This window comes from Mustela nivalis, assembly GCF_964662115.1.
Source record: "Mustela nivalis genome assembly, chromosome: 11".
In the NCBI taxonomy this organism is placed as follows: domain Eukaryota; kingdom Metazoa; phylum Chordata; class Mammalia; order Carnivora; family Mustelidae; genus Mustela; species Mustela nivalis.
This window is the reverse complement of record NC_139030.1, coordinates 11,830,307-11,842,401: the sequence shown is the minus strand read 5'-3', so window position 1 is coordinate 11,842,401 and position 12,095 is coordinate 11,830,307. Positions and strand designations below refer to the sequence as shown.

General features: G+C 48.0%; 1 long non-coding RNA gene across 1 annotated transcript; it reads right to left on the bottom strand.

The window, feature by feature from the left end:
- Positions 1-4,403: 4,403 nt before the first annotated feature.
- LOC309843747 lies at positions 4,404-8,743 on the bottom strand. Its single transcript, XR_014300322.1, has 2 exons — positions 8,605-8,743; positions 4,404-6,087 (listed from the first exon to the last, which is right to left on the bottom strand). It is a non-coding gene; the product is annotated as an uncharacterized lncRNA (long non-coding RNA).
- Positions 8,744-12,095: the final 3,352 nt, after the last annotated feature.

Sequence of the window (12,095 nt, the reverse complement as noted above, 5' to 3'; positions counted from 1 at the left end):
AGGGGAGGGGTCACCAGTGAAAGGGGATGGTGGTGCCATGGTGGAGGACACTGAGGGGATGAATAAATGAGGATTACAAAGCACCCAACAGGTCTAGCAAACAGAGGGTCACAGGGGACCTTGGCCAGAACAATTTTGGCAGATTAGATGTGGGAATAGCAGGAAATCACCAAGGGGTTTGAGAAGTGAGTGGAAGGTGAGGAAGTGAATATCTGGGGTGTGGTTATTCTGTCATGAAGAGAGGATCAAGACAGGGCAGGAAGTTTCCCTTCTCACTACATGGGCCTCTCAGAGGGCTGCTCGAGTGTCCTCACAACATGGTGGCTAGCTTGCCCCACAGGGAGCGATCTTGTCTCCAGGCATTTGCACATGATGTTCACTTTCCCTGGACTGAACTTTCTGTGCTCTCCTGACATGACCCAGCTAACTCCTGTTTATCCTTCAAGTCTCTGTTGAAATGACACCTCCTCAGGGAGGCTCCCCTGACTACCACAGTAGTTGAATCATCCTGTGTTATGTTTCCCCACTATACCTCTTCTCTTTCTAGGAATGTGGATATGGATATATTACCTACTAGACTCCAAGGCTCTGCTTTGTCCATTGTTCTATTCCCAACACAAATCTGTGCTTGATGGACAGCGTGAATGAATGAAGGCAAAGGCCGGGCTGGCTGTGGAGAACTAGGTTTGCAGCTTGCCTCCCAGCTCCTCTGGCTTAAGCATCATCCTTGCATTCATTAGAGGGCAGGGGAAGGGTCTCTAAAAAGACAGCCCAACTTTCTTCCCTACTAGGGGTGACTTTAAACACACAACACTTCAGCAGGAATTTGTTCTGCACAGAGCTCTAGTCTTAGGAGTATTCAATCCAGTCTTTCTTGTTATCTAGAAGGCTCAGAGACATAGTGACAGGAGCAGGACAGCACAGCAAGTGAGGTCGGGAATCTGGGTCTCCTTAGCTTTCCTGTGGACATTTGGACAGACAAGGACAACCTAAGCAAGTGCTGTCTGCTGGGCGCAGGGGCTGGGACGCTGTGAGCAGGGGAGACCTGGCTCAGCTTGGCAGGATGACTGGAAGCAGGGACAGCAAATCTTCATGAGAGGGGTGAGCATGGGGCCCTCCTCTAGAGATCCCTTTATACTTCACACTTACCTTCACCCCCAGCCAATGGTCCTTTCTATACATTTGAGTTTCCGCAGTCATGGACATTTGCCCACGATGATCTTCAAGTGAGTCCTCAAGGGTTGGTAAGATGTGCATTGGATGGTGGACTCAGTTCCTCTGAATCCTCCCAACCCCCCAGGCCTAGCCCAGAGTAGGTGCTGTGGAATAAATGAGTGAATGTATGCATGGATTATTATAGATGGAGAAAGGGAGACATTCTCAGACTGGCATTTACAGATGGTTGAGCAAGTGGCTACAATATCCCTGTGCACATGACTATGTACTATAAATGACAAAGCTTCATCCTTGCATCATGACATTGGCAGCAATTCAGAAGTTCACACGGTTGGCCATTTTGTCTCAATTCAAGAGTCACACTGCTTACTAGAACAATTTCAGGTGTGGCTAGTCCATAATTAAGTGAGTAAGGTCATGAGTGTATGGCAGTTGTTGCACCAGGAGGGCATCAAAGTCAGAGCCTGTCCAGTCCAGGGAGGATGGCCTTCGTGGGGCTCTGATAGGTCATGGCCTCCCCAAAGCCCAGGCCTAACAGCAGATGACAAGACACTCAGAAGCTCTGTTCAAGAGAAAACTCTTCAACCAAGCAATAGCAGGAGACCTGTAAATAGTCAGCAGGATCTGACATAGGGACTTCCACTTGGCCAACACAGAGAAGATAGCCAGAAGATGGTGGGACAGGTAGAGTGTAGGCAGAGAAACCGCCAGCCTCTCTGGAACCCATCCTTCTAGATCAATCACTAAAAATCCTATACAGAAAATACACTCAAAACCACTACAGATAAGTCAAAATGGAATTCTAAAAATATTTAAATAACCTACAGGAAGGAAGGAAAAAGATAAAAGAAAGATGAAAAAAAAGTACAAACAGAAAAAAAAAATAAGATGGCAGACTTAAGTCCTAAATATCAATAATTACATTAAATCTAAAAGATCAAAATATACCAATTAACAGACAGAGATGGGCAGAGTTGATTATAAAACAGAACCCAACCATATGTTGCCTTGAAGAAATCCCCTTCAAATACAGTGATATAAGTAAGTTGAAAGTAAAAGGATGAAAAGGATGAATCATGAAAGCATTAAAGGAAACCAGAAGTGACTATTTTAATATCAAAGTAGACTTCAGAGCAAGGAAAGTTCTTGGAGACAAAGAGGGACATTATGTAACAATAAAAGAAGACATAGCATCAAGAAGACATAGCAAAAATAAATGCAGATGCACCAAACAACAGAGCTGCAAAATACGTGAAGTGAAAAATGGTAGAACTTAAAGGAGAAGTAGATAAATCTATAAATGCTGTTTGTGAGTCTAACACTCCTCTCTTAACTGACAGCGAGGCAACAAACCAGCAAGAACACAGAATAACTCAACACCCTCAACCACCAGGATCCAACTGACTGAACACTACCCAACAACAGCAGAACACTCATTCAAGTGTTCATGGAGCATGTATTGCTATAGATCATATCCTAGACCATTAAAAAAAAAAAACCCTCAATAAATTTAAAAGAATTCAAATCCTACAGTGTTTTCTCTGACCCCAGTGAAATCAAACTAGGAATAAAAAATTTAGCTATGAGTCAAAGTGAAAGCCTTAAAAACATATTGAAAAAAAAAAAATTCTAGGGTGTGGGTGGTCCTCGGGCTGGCTCATGAGACTATCTTGGGTTGTGAGTTCAAGTCCCACATAGAGTATAGCAATTACTAAATAAATAAATAATTTTAAAAGATTTTATTTATTCATTTGAGAGAGAGAGTGATAAAGAGAGAGAGAATGATCAGGGGGAGAGGCAGAAGGAGAGGAAGAAGCAGTCTCCCCACTGAGCCAGGACCCCCACCATGGAGCTCGATCTCAGACCCTGGAACCATGACCTGAGCCGGAGGCAGATTTTAACCACCTGAGCGATCCAGGTACCCCTAAAAAGTCTTTTTTAAAAAGGTGGGGGAAGTGTCAAGGGGGGAACAAAAGTCCTGGGTTCCCTCTGACACCACCCAGCAAGGTAATGGGGCTCCACATCATAGCCTGAGTGGAAATCTAGGCTCCCACATAGCTTTTGCTGGCAGGGTTGTGACGGTGCCGTTTTTCCCCTCTGTGATATTTCACCAGAGTAGGGTGGTTACTGACTAAAAGTTATCTGTCTTAAGAAACCCTCAAATACAAGGTCAAATTAATTTTCAGCAAGGGTGCCAATGAGGAATGGAAGGCCATTCAATGGAGAATAAATGGTCTTCAACAAATGGTTTTGGGGAAATTAGATATCCATATATAAAAGAGTGAAGTTGGAATCTCACACCATACATATAAACTAACTCCAAATGGATATCAAGGATAAGAACTTAAGCCATAAATCTCTCAGAGTAGAACACAGGGGGAAATTTTCACGACATTGGACTTATCAATGGTTTCTCAGAAGGCTCCAGCAACCAAAGAGTGAGCAGATAAATTAGAATTCATTGAAACAACACTCTTCTATATCTCAAAATGCATAACCAACAGAGTGATAAAAGCAGCCCACAAAATGGGAGAAGATATTTGCTGATCATATATCTGATGAGGGGTTAATATCCAGAATACATAAAAATATCCTACAACACAACAATCACAACAACCAACCTGCTTTAAAAATGGGGAAAGGATTGGAACAGACACATTTCCAAAGAAGACAGACAAATGGCCAATAAAGACAAGCTCAACATCACTCATCATCAGGGAAATGCAAATCAAAACCACAATGAGATACCATCTCACACCCGTTAGGACAACTGCTATTAAACAACAACAACAACAACAACAACAACAACAACAACAGAAGACAAGCACTGGAGATGAGGTAGAGAAATTGGAACCTTGTGGTTTGCTAGAGGGAATGTAAAATGGGGCACCTGCTATGTAGCGTCGTGTTTGCTCAAAAAATTAAAAGTAGAATTACCATATGATCCAGTAATTTCCCTTCTGGGTATATACATAGAAGAATTGAAGGCAGGGTCTTGAAGAGATATTTGTACACCTGTGTTCCTAGCAGCATTATTCACAACAGCCGAAACACGGAAGTATCCCTAGTGTCCACTGATGGATATAGAGATAAAATGTGGTGTAAATACACGTACAATGGGATAGCATTCAGCTTTACGAAGGAAGGGCATTCCAGCACTTGCCACGATGTGGATGAACATTGAGGATGATATGCTAAGTGAAATAAACCAGTCACCACAAGACAAACACTGTAGGATTCCATTTATGTGAGCTATCTAAAGTAGTCACATTCGGAGAGACAGAATATGGAATGGTAGTTGCCTGGGTTGAGGGCAGCAGGAATGAGGAGCTGTTTCATAGGAACAGAATTCCAGTTTTGCAAGATGAAAAGAGCTCTGGGGGAGAATGGTGGTAGTGATTGTGCAACACTGTGAATGTGCTCGAGGCCACCCAACTGTAGAAATGGTTAAGGTGGTATATTTCTGGTTATGTATATTTCACCATAGTTCAGGGGGAAAAAAAGTTTTCTGTCTTGCTAGGCTGCCCTTTCCCTGGTCTTGTGGTTAGTGTGAGCAGGTTTGGTTGGGACATTTTTTTGTTTGTTTGTTGGTGTCCTTTGGGGTTCCTGCTTTGTTGACTCTTTTGGTCCAAATCTGGTGTATATGAAACAAAAGACAAAAGAACCAAAACACTTGGCCATTTCACCACTGTGTGATTCCTCGGGTTCCAAGTTCCCCAGCCAAGCTGGCCTTCTCCTGTCTACTCTTCAGAGTCCTCTCTCTTATGTTTTTTATATAGGTGATGATCAAGGTTTTCAGTTGTACTTAGAGGGTAAAATAGAAGAAAGAACAGCTACTCCATCTTTCCGGAAATGGGAGTCTTGGTCTGCTATATTTTGTTAGTTCTACAGGTAACACTGATATTCTCCAAGGACAGACTACTGAATTCGCATCTGAGTCCCAAGTTCCGAAGGTCAAGGACTGGCTTGTCCTTGTGATGGTGAACCTGAGCTGAGCACTGTTGATCTGTTGATCCTGGCCACCCTTTCCTCTACAAAGCAATGAAAAATGGCTTCATCTGGCCCTTGGATACCATTGCTGGGAAATGATGGTAGCAGATGACGTCCATTCAGCAAAGCTCCTGTCTCTGCCGCCTGGCTGGCTTTGGATGTGGTCCAAGAACGTGTGGTCATGGTCTCCAGTTCCAGCCCCAGCCAGTCCTGGCCGCCTTGGGTGAGGCTTTCAGCTGGGCCAAATTCTTGGGACCTGATTTAATACACACTGAGCATGTTGCCCACTTCCACTTTGGCCTACTATGTCTCAGGCCACTTGGCTGTCTGCAGGCTGGGTCTAGGAGGTAAGCACATTACCACCCCGCCCATTCTACAGATGGGAAAAGCAGAGGCAAAGAGCAACTTCAAAGGGATCCTGTTTTCATGAAGTACTTCCCCCAAATTTAGGTTCTTCTCTTAGTGTGAACTGTGGACCCAGGAGAGTAGCCAGCATGGGAGAATTCATAGCTAGGCACTCAACAGTGAACACTGGTTGAATGAAGGAAGGAGGAATTTCTCATTTCTTCTTCGTGATGAGCTTCTATCTTTGATGCCATTTACTTCAATTTCCCACTCAGTGCAGGAACCCCTTCTGTAATCTTCATGATGGATGGTCATCCACCTTGAATACCCCCAGGGATGGGGAGTTCACTCCCTCCAGAGACAGCTCTTCCCACCTTTGGACAGCTAAGAAGAGCCCTGCTCCTTCTTGAAGTTTTCTTGTTTGGGGATTTGGGGGAGGCTGGCCTGGGTGTCGGAGTCTCAGACCCAGCCACAGGGGGATAACCAAAGGAAGAGCTGCGTCTGCTCAGTCTGGGGAAGAGAAGTCAGTAGTGAGGTGAGGGGGTGTGACTGGAGCCCTCAGTTCTTTTCGAGGCACTGCAGATACAAAAGGAGAATAACAGAGCAGGAAATAAGTACGGTGGGCACAGAAATAAAAGCTTTAGCTAAGAGCTAAAAGCTTTCGTTGTGTCATCTCACTTAGACCCCATTACAATCTTCTGCAGTGACTCCAATTACTCCCCCTTTACTGAGGGAACTGAGGCACAGGATGGATAAATCACATGGGCCAGGTGTCTCAACTGGTAAGGGGAGCGGCTGGCATGCAAACCCTAGTGGGTCTGACCTGAGCCCGCCCTTCCACCCCCATATGTATGTGGGATGTGCAGCGCTGGGGTGGCTGGAATCTGGACAGGCAAGTGTCTGGTTACCTGAAGCACTTTCTAGAAGTCAGAAATGTTGGGCCAATGGAATTAGCTGCCTCTGTAAGGTGATGGGCACCAACATGGCAAAAAAGGAAAAGTGAGGAATGAGTGGTGTTTGCAGTGTAACTCTGAAGCTAGAAACTTCTTCTCTGGCACCTGTCTCTGAGTCTCTCCCCAAATACTAGGCCTCCTGAAAAACCAGGGTCCTTGGGGTCTGGTCTTGACCTTGTTTCCAGGAGCTAAAAAGGGGAGAAAGGTTGATGGAGGCCTGGGTTTTCCCAAGCAAAAGACCCAATCCCTCAAATGCCCAGTGATATGGTGAGATGAGCCTCAGAGAGAGCAAGTCACTTGCCCAGGGCTGCACAACAAATACACAGCTCAGCTGGGGCACCTGGGAGGGACAGCCCTGTGGTTGGAGGGGCCAGGGAGCTTGTCCTCATTCAGTCCTGGGAAGCCTCAGAGGAGGGGCTGAAGTCAGTATTGGTCAAGGGACCTCCCTCTCCCTCTGGGTCGCCAGGGACTGGTTCTGGACCCTGGAATCGTGTGCTGAGAATAGTTTAGCCTCCAGTTTCTTTCCTGCTGGTGCCTCAGGCTCAGGGTCAGCTGATAGCTGGTGCCTGGCTGGGAGTGAGGTGTTGGGCACGTGTCTAGTCCACTGCTGCCCTCAAGAGACCAAGCCAAGGTCCAGGCGGCGCCGGGGCTCATGGTGGAGGCCGTTCTGTGGTCAGTAGAAGCCTCTGTCATGTCAGGGCTCTGGGCCTTTTTCCATGCGGCTTTCCTTCAGCTCTTCCTGTACTTTAGGAGAGTAATCAGATTATTCCATGCTGGGGCTCTGTCCCCTGCAGGCTGAGGAGTGACCTGGCATCTGGATGACAGGGAGGATGAGTCCTCTGCTGGGACAGGCCAACGGCGGTGGGGGGTGGGAGGGGCGGAAAGGGAGGTCCGAAGGGGGATAGGATTGAACGGTGGTGGCAGCATCAAGTACAGCCCAGCTCCTGCTCATTCGGGAACCCTCTGTCCAGGAGACTCACCTAGGGAGTGGTTGAGCCCCCATGGGTGTCGTTTCATGGGCCAGGAGGCTGTGTCACGTGCCTGAGGTCAGCCTTCTGGTGAGTGACAGGCTGGAAACCTGACGGGGTTGGAGTGCCCCTAGGCCTGTGGTCTTATTGCCTCATGACAGTGCTCTCTTCCCATGGCAGGACACTGCCTGGAGCTTTGCCAATGCGCCCAGGGTGCCTGCATGCACCGCCTCCTTGGCCCCCTGAGTGTCAGGGGTGGGCAATGGGGTTCAAGCGGCCCCCTCCTTCCCAGAAGGGCTGTTCACCCTCCTCCATCTGCTCCTCCTAAATGGAGGCGTGTGCCCTCCCCAGACATCCCTGCTGTCAAGAGGGGAAGGGCCCATGGAGAGCACCTTATGTCCTCTTTGACAAACCAAAAAAAAAAACACAAAAAAACCAAAAAAACCAAACAAAACAAAAAACCCCTGCAGCCCAGAGAGGGCAAGGGGCTTGCCTGGGACCACAGAGCAAACTGGGGGCAGGGCCTGTGTGGAAGCTGGGCATCCTGACTCCCAGGCACACAGGTCTGTGAGCAGAGCCTCCATGTTTGCCTTCTTCCAAAGATCATACCCTGTCACATAAATGTCAGCAGGAGCAGGCACAACCATCACCAGCCCTGTCCAGATGTTTAAATATTCCAAGCACCTGTAAAACTGAGCAGTTTGCTGGTGGAGGTGGTTCGGGCTTCCTAGGGCTCCCCCCAATCCACTGGAGGCACCGCTTCTAGAAACCACGCTCCACTAATTCTCTTGCCTCCTGCTACCTCTCATCTGAAGAGTGGCCCTGCTTTCCTTGCCGTGGACAGCTCCTGGAATGCCAGGAGCTCCCTTCTGTTTGGGCGAGAGGCTGCCGCCAGCCTCAGTTTCCCCATCTGTGACAGTGGCTCTATGCCCGGCAGGCTGGCTGGACTCATCCAGGGAGTGAGGCAAGGGGAGAGAGGGCTGTGAAGGCAAACCAGCCACTGTCCGAGCCCTTTGTCCCGACTTAAACTGCAGCGGCCGACCTGTGCGCGCCAGCCAGGGCCTCTCATTTCCTTTGAGTAAAGCGCTCTCCCTGCGAGAGGGAGCCACGGACCTCAAAGGCCGGCCCACAAAGGGGCCCTGACATCGTGGGGAACAATGTCGCCTGTTTACCTGACAGATTGTCCGCTTTCTTTTCATCTCCGAGGAAAAGAGCTCCCGCTGGGAGCCGCTAATCCCAGAGTAAACAGATGACCTCGTGGTGCTTTTCTTCCGGAGGTGGGGTGCCTAGCAAGCGCCCCAACTGTGCAAACAGACACTGGAGGCCTCCTGCGCCTCCGGGGGCGTGGCCCGGGGCCAGCGCGGGAGGGGCCCTTTGCTCCAGCCCGCCCTCTTTCTCCCTTTGTGGCTTCTGGTTGAATGGGGAGAAGCTCAAAGGCAGGGGCCAGAGAGGTCAAAGCCAATTTGCCCGGCCAAGCATGGGGGAGGAGAGAAGGGGCCAGACCAGGCGTTTGGGGAGGCCTGACCTTCACCTGGCTACAGCCCCTGTGGCCTGTCCCCAGCTCTTCTGTGGACACTATCCTTGACAGAGCCTCTGTGTCCTGGCCACTCCCTTACTGGCTGTGTGGCAGGAGGCCAGCAGCTGCTCCTCTCTGAGCCTCAGTTTTCCCATCCAGAAAGCAGGGATAAAGACACCGGTCTCTTAGGGCTGTTGCAAAATACTGTGTGCTCTCAACAAGTGGTAGTGACTCACGATTAGAGAGGAAGGAGGCTGAGTTTAGAAAGCTGGAATTAGATGCCAAGAGAGTGGGGAGGGTATTCGGGGAGGGGGCAGAGAGAGCCAGGACAAAGCCACTCAGTTGGAAATGAATAGCGCTTGTATGGGAGACAGCAAATAAGATAACCTCTAAAATAGCATAACACATTGTGGGGTTATCTCTGGGAGAGGACCCAAATCTTCCACTTCCTAGGGGTGTGACCTTGGGAGAGCTATTTGGCCTCTCTGTCCTTTGGTTTCCTCCTTTGTAAATGGGGATGAAAAGTCCTATATCAAAGGGCTCTCCCGAAATGAAAAGAACCTGGTACATAGTATATACTCAATAAACATTAGTTCCTAGGGCTTAGCAAGGGCAGGATCTTTATTCCCTGCAAGGAGCTGAGGAGGGGTGGGGATCTGGAAGAATAAGAGACGTAGGAGTCTGGCCTCACCTTCTTTGGATGCTTCCAGAGACAGCCCTTTCCTTGGGCAGCGGGGAGCTCGGTGCCCCCTCACACACGCTGAGCCCCCCAGGTGCCCACGAGGTGCCTTCCCACCTACCCTCTCCTTGGCCATGCGGCCAGGCAGTGCGTGTCTCTTCTCAGCATTCAGGGCTTCTGTGCCCCCCAGCCCCTCTTTGGGGTTGAGAAGGTGGCAGGTGACTAGGTGAAGTGGTGTCTTCTGGGTTCCTCAGCTTTTCCTTTTTATTTTTAATTTTTTAATTTTTAATTTTCAGTTTTTTAAAAGATTTTATTTGTTTATTTGTCAGAGCGAGCACAGGCAGACAGAGTGGCAGGCAGAGGCAGATGGAGAAGCAGTCTCCCGCTGAGCAAGGAGCCTGACGTGGGGCTCGATCCCAGGATGCTGGGATCATGACCTGAGCCGAAGGCAGCAGTTTAACCAACTGAGCCACCCAGGCGTCCCAGCTTTTCTCTTTTTTTTTTTTTAACATTTTATTTATTTATTAATTTTTAATTTTTTAGATTTTAAAAATTTTTAAATAAACATATAATGTATTTTTATCCCAGGGGTACAGGTCTGTGAATCGCCAGGTTTACACACTTCACAGCACTCACCATAGCACATACCCTCCCTAATGTCCATAACCCCATCAGCTTTTCCTTTTTAAAGGGAAGCAAGGAACAAGAAGGAAAGGCGGGGAAGGGTTGTAACATTTGATGAACGTTAAAGCAAGCTTGCATGTATCAGAAATGCCTTTGGCCCCAGTGAACAGCAACTTAAATCGTAGCGTCAACAAATGGAGTTTTATTTTTCTAACAAATTAAGAATTCTGAACATGGGCGGTTTCTGGTCTTGGTCAGCTGCCGGTGATGCCGGCAAGGGCTGGCCTCTTTCCAACTTTCCACACTCGCTCAGCACATAAAAGCCTACTGATCACCTCAAGGTGGCAAGATGGCTGCCTCAGCTCCATCGGGAAAGTAGAGTTTCCCGAGAGAGTCTCATTGGTCAGAAGCGGTCACGTGGCCACTCTTAGCAGCAAGGGATGCTGGGAACGCAAATTCCCACGTATACTTCCCCCACCCCAGCAGGGTCCGGGTGCTGGGTGTGTCATGGGGGCCAAAGGAATGGGTGTCCAACCCTGCGCTCAGTTGCCTGCCAGAGGAGATCGTGTTTCTCACATCCTAGTCTTACAGACGGCTAACCGGTGCCAAGGGCAGAGAAATGCTTTACTCAATAAGCACTTTGATTGATTTACTTTGACATTCTGGGCCAGCAACCAAAGATGCAGAGATAAAAGCCACTCCCTTGTCTTTCAGAGAGAGAGAAGGAGAATAATAATAGCAATAGTAACAATATAATAGCTAAAATTCACCAACCGTGAATGTGGCACTAGGTAGTGCCAAGTGCTTGCTGCGCACTTTCTAGACTTTATCACCTCAAGCAACAGGCATGATCCTACCTGCAGTGGAGGAAACTGAGGCACAGAGAGGCCCACAGCAGGCCAGCCTTCCCCTCACAGTGCACAAGGCAGTAGATAGAAGAGCCCAGTTATGAACCTGGGTATGAACTGGGTTCTCTGGCAACCCAGGGGATAAAGGAGACCCCAGAGAGTCTCTGGAGGTTGGGTGAGGTGTATCGTGTCTGAAAGTGCCAGTTGGAACTCCACAGGCAAGCAAGGTGGGGAAGGTGTCCCAGGTAAGGTTAGACAGCTGGGAGGACGCATTAGAAGTGACATTAGCAAAATCTGAGAAACTGTAGGGGATGTCCACCCAAACTTCCCCAGAAACTTGTTTCTTTAAAAGGAATATAGAAATAAAATTATACTTGTAAAATCAATAAGCGACATGAATAATCAAAGAAATAGAATAATATTGAAAATAAAATCCTGTAGTTTATAAAATTGTCAAAGATTAAAAACAAATAAATAAACAAACAAAACAGCCCTCAGACTTGATGCTGATGATGGGGCAGTGAACAAGGAAATGCTAGGGGGCGCCTGGGTGGCTCAGTCTGTTAAGCATCTGCCTTCAGTTCAGGTCATGATTTCAGGGTCCTGGATCAAATCCTGCATCAGGCTCCTTGCTCACCAGGAGCCTGCTTCTCCCTCTGCCTGCCACTTCTCCTGCTAGTGCGCTCAATTAAATAAATAAAATCTTTTAAAAAAAGAAGGAGGAGGAAGGGGAGGGGAAGAGGGGGAGGAGAAGAAATAATGCTGGCACATAGCGGGGAGGGAATTGGTGTAAACCTTTAGAAAAGCAACTTGAAACATATTCCTTAAAATGTGATGATCTTTTGGCTTGATTTCTAGAAATATATGCTAAAGAAATGACAAATAAAAGTAGGTAACAGGGGACGCCTGGGTGGCTCAGTTGGTTAAGCGGCTGCCTTCGGCTCAGGTCATGATCCCAGCGTCCTGGGATCGAGTCCCACATCGGGCTCCTCTGCT